Here is a 5,203-nt window from a genome sequence, read left to right on the forward strand (position 1 = left end):
CACACACACACACACACACACACACACACACACACACACACACACACCCCAGATTCAGCTGGTGACCAGAAAGCTATTACTATTGACAATGGAGAAAAACTTACCTAAGATAAGCTGTCCTACCTCACCTACTCTCTGTGAAGAATTCTGAGTCCTTTTCTACTGGGGCTGTGAAAAGAAGATGGATCTATTATCCCCCTCCCCAACCCAACCCCTCCAATGCACTTACACACTCGCTACTTAAGGGTATGTGAACTGGCCGCACGCCGACCTTCTGCCGGCCGCACGCTGGTACCCTCTCCTCCTATAAGGAGCACGCGACCAGAGTCATACTCACTTCCGAGTCTTCGGTCCTCAACTGGATAAACACACAGAGACGAGCCATCGGGAGGCACCAACACCAGAGCTTTATTCAGAGGCCATCACAGCAAGCCCAAGCAGCAAGGCCAGAGCAACAGAGCAGGAGCCAAGAGAGAGCACACGTGATCTGACCATGCTTGTTCCTAAATACCTACCTAGCCCCTCCTCCCCAGCCCGCTTACTAGCCAATGATTGTAGGGTCAGATACCGGAAGGGGCTGACTGAGTTTAGCACACCAAGGGGGAGGGAGTGACGTAGGAGGCTAGGACCGGATACAGGGAGGAGGCATCTGGGATTAGCGCATAGACAGAGTACGTGACCTAGGAAGTCAGACTCAGAATACTGGGAGGAGGGGACTGGGGTCAGTGCTGCACAAAGGGACCCAGGAAGTCAGGAAGGTCACAAGAGGCATCTGGGGATGACGTTGCATATAGGGAGGGGACCAAGCAAAGGGAACTCAGTCCTCTGCCGTCCCACTCCCACATGGCACCGCCCCTTGCCTCAGGAGCTCAAGCTCCGGCTACTTCCTAGCACCCAGCTTATCTCACATAGCACTGCCCACTGCCTCAGGGCTTCTCCATATCCAGCCCATCCCAGTTCACCACGACTCTGCCTACCACAGCCCCTGCCTCGACTTCCAAAATACCCAGATCTTACCCTACTCTTGCCACAGCGCCCAGCCTGGTAGCTGCCAACATCAGACAGTCCCTCACAGGTATGTCATATTTTTTCAGTGTATATTAATACCAGTCTACTTTTTAGCGAGTTGGGTTGATTACATAGACAGCGGACTATATAAATAGAGATCCATCTGACACCCCAAATCAGATCTATCCAGCCAAAAAAGAATCCAACAAAGGAATACATTGGTCAAATCAGCTGTTTGAAGTCATAGGCTAAATTTTGCATTCTTTAGCTGTTTGTTTTGGTATTGTGCATACATCAGAATTGGCACTTTTTATGTCATGGAGAGTCATTTATAACTTTGTAGGAGAGGGGAAATCATTAGCTTGGAGCAATTTTTGTAGGTGAAAAAGGATATTAGGATCTCAGAACTGATAAGAAGGCTATAAACCTCAAATTATATAGCACAGCATGAAAACATAAATGGAGTTAGGATAAAGGAGATTCAATTAAATGTGGTCCATGAGGATGGAGGGAAAGACCTAGTCACAGGAAATATCCAGTAGGAATAAAGGGCATTTCCTCACTGAATGTACAGTATTTGAGGCCTGGAAAATAATAGTAGGCAAAAGAGACATTGAGATATTTCTTGATTCAGAAAAATAGTAATAGGGTTTGGACCTGTGATTTCATTAGCATAGGAAACTCCCAGAGGAAGCATATCTTTATACCAATGCTTCTCAGCAACTTATCTTAGAGTAGTGGTTTTCAAAGTGTTGTCTAAGGGTCCCTGGCAGTTCCTAAGACATTTTAGGGAATCTACAAGGTCAAAACTATTTTCATAATAATTAGATGTTTTGACGTCTATGTAATGGGGCCTTTGGAACGTGCCTACTTACCAAACATGGAGGCTCCCGTATGGGGGCCTGCTTGGGCATGTCCAGATTTCCCAAGATGGAGGTAGTCTTCCTCCCCAACAGTATGGGTGGGTGTGGCCTCCTTTCATTGGCTGCCTAACTGGAACAGGTTGAGTCTTTAAAACTGAGACAGTCTACTCTTGTGGTGGTCAGAAAAAGGGATACAAGGACACTCTCAAGGTCTCTCTCAAGATCTTTGGAATTGATTGCATGACATGGGAGACACTGGCACAGGATCACCCAGCATGGCATGCCCTCATCAAAGAAGGTGCTCTATAAGCAGAGCAGAATTGAAGTAACTCGAATGAAATTCAAGATGCGAAAATTTAGAGAATCCACCCCAAATGTTCACATGGACCATTTGTGCCTGACATGTGGTAGAGCATTCTGGTCTGGTCAGCCACAGCTGGACACACTGTCACTTGACTCTAACGCAGTGATTTCATTTTGGTCCTCTTTGAGAAAGGACAACAACCATTAAGAATGTAAAGGAATCCGAAGGCAAGCAAGTTTAAGAACTGCTTTTTGGAGAGTTGCCTCAAAAATTGCAAGATTAAGTGATTTGCCTAAACTTGTAAAACCCAAATGTGTCAGAGGCCAGACTTGAACCTAGCATCCTCCCTTCCAGGCCATGGTGGCCAAGGCCAATACAAGAAACTGTCTTTGCAGATTAGGGCAAATAGCTACGGATTCCTCAGCAGTCCAGTCTTCACTGTATTGTTCTGAATGGCTGGGGAGATACTCAGCCTAGATATATTCACTAGAGAGGACACAATGTGGAATTGGAGCAGTCTAGTCTAACTTGGGGCAAAGCTCATCTGAATGACTCAATTATACAATGTATGTTTTAAAATGCTGTTCAGCCTCTTGGCACAGACTACTTACGAACTTCCAGCCTTTGGCCCTTCCACTGACATCCAGCACACCATTTCAATATTAATCTTCCTCTAACAACATCTTCATCATGTGAATACTCTGCTCAGAAATCTTCAATGACTCCTCATTCATGCCAGAAAAAAAACCCCAAACCAACCTCCTATGTTTTGCATTTAAGGCCCACAGCCATGGATGCACTCAAAATACGGAGCTCCCTTAAGTAGTGAAATATTCTCTTCCAAACTTGTTCACCTTATTGATTTGCTTTGTAAATCTTCAAAAATTTGAAATCAGCTGTCTTCTGAATTATTACGAATTTTGAATTAGTAAAGCCCAAATGAATGAGGTTTGACTGTGCTCAACCTCAACTTTTGACCTGGCTAACTAAAGACAAAAGCCTGTAAAAAAAAAAACTGCTTTAAATAATCTAAATTGGATTCAGTAAACATTTATTAAGTTCCTATTGTCAAGCCCTGAGGAAGGTACAAAGTTTAGGGAAGTTACTCTCCCTGCCTTCCTTGAGTTTAGTAGGTTAATAATCAAGTAAATACAAGCAAACATAAGTTATTTTAGTCATTGCCCCAATAAAAGGCCTTCCTTTCTGTTGATTGGAAATTTAGACTCTCTTCATTCTGTTTTTTGAAAAGGACCAATGGTTTCACAGTATGATATCTACTCCTGGGTGTATCAGATTTAAGTGAGACATAAGTACACACAGCCTCACTCTCTCTTCCTGAATCATCAAAGTCCGGTGGTAAGACAAAAGTCAAGATAACTGACAATGGCCCGAGATGCAGTAGATGACTTTGACATCTTGCATGTCTGGCCAAGCTCTAAGTGCTTCTACATCACCTGCTTTAGCCTCCTTCATGGCCCATAGAACAAATTGTTCTCATCTGCCCTTTCTGCCCCATGCTTGGGGCAGACCCTACCCAACTCACCAACAGGTCTGAGGCAGTTCCTCTCACCCTGGTTTAGCATGTCTGCTGAGATGGTTTACTGGGCATGGCCACTGTGCATGTACAGCTTCTTGGAGCCACAGGTGAGAGTTTGTGAAAAGGTAGACACCAAAGACGGATGAGCAGCCCTGGAAAGGGTTCAGCAGCCCTCATACCAGAGGTGCTAGTCTTCCCAGAACACCCCAAAAAGGATCTATAAGAACCTTACAAATCAGGGGCAGCTAGGTGGTGCAAGGGATAGAGTACTGGCCCTGGAGTCAGGAGGACCTGAGTTCAAATACGGCCTCAGACACTTGACACTTACTAGCTGTGTGACCCTGAGCAAGTCGCTTAAACCCATTCATTTCCTAGAAAAAAAACAAAACAAACAAACAAAAAGAACCTTACAAATCAAAGACAAATCTTTCCTAGTGTCCCTTAATGTAAGCACCTTCCCTCTGTGATGATTTCCAGTTTACCTTGTATATATCTTGTTTGTACATAGTTTTCTGCATGTTGCCTCCCCCATTAGACTATAAGCTCCTTGAAGGCAGGGACTGGGTTTTGTTTGTTTGGATTTTTCCCTCTCTTTGAATCCCCAATTCAATTAATAAATATTTATTAAGTGCCTACTATGTGTTAGGAGCTATATTAAGAGCTGGGGATACAAAAAGAGACAAAAGATAGCCCTGCCTTCAAGGAGCTTACTATACAATGATTCCTAGTGCCTGGAAGAGGAACAAGGAAGGGAACAAGCATTTATTAAGTGCCTACTATTTGTCAGGTGATGTGCCAAGTGCTTTATTCTCTCATTTGACCCTCACAACAACCCTGGGATGTAGGTACTATCATTATCCCCATTTTTATAGGTGAGGAAGTGAGGCAGGTAGAGGGTAAGTGACTTGCCCAGGGTCACACAGCCAGGAAGTATCTGAAGATTTGAACTTAAGTCATGATGTCTCTAGGCCTGGTGCTCCCTAGCTATAACACTGTAGGTGCCTAATAAAAGCTTGTTGACTTCAACAGGACCAGAGAATTTAGAAGTGGAAGGGTCCTTAGAGGTCATACAATCTAACTGGGTCCGGAGAAATTAAATGACAAGTCCAAGGTTGCACAGATAGTAGTCTAGATTTGAATTCAGGTCCTCTTACTCCAAATCCAGCACTTGGAACTGCACAGCATTGAGTAATACCTGTTGTATTTATGGGCTTTCAAAGGTTAAGGAAATTTGAAGCAAAGTATGAGTCAAATCCAGGTTTAAAAAGTTGAGCCCATTTTATTAGGAGCTGGGAGTGGACCACAGCTCCGTGGAGGCTGCCCCAACTTTCACTCCACACCAAAGTGAAATGAAAAAGGAGGAAAGAATATTGGCCTGATACATTGCAGGCCTATAGACGTTTCTGTTTTCTGACATTTTTTTTTAGTTGCAGAATATTTTGTTTAAAACATTTAAATTAAAACTAATAAACTCTAGCGAGGGAAAAGTTT

Source organism: Vombatus ursinus, unplaced genomic scaffold, assembly GCF_900497805.2.
Source record: "Vombatus ursinus unplaced genomic scaffold, bare-nosed wombat genome assembly UNPS02009975.1, whole genome shotgun sequence".
In the NCBI taxonomy this organism is placed as follows: domain Eukaryota; kingdom Metazoa; phylum Chordata; class Mammalia; order Diprotodontia; family Vombatidae; genus Vombatus; species Vombatus ursinus.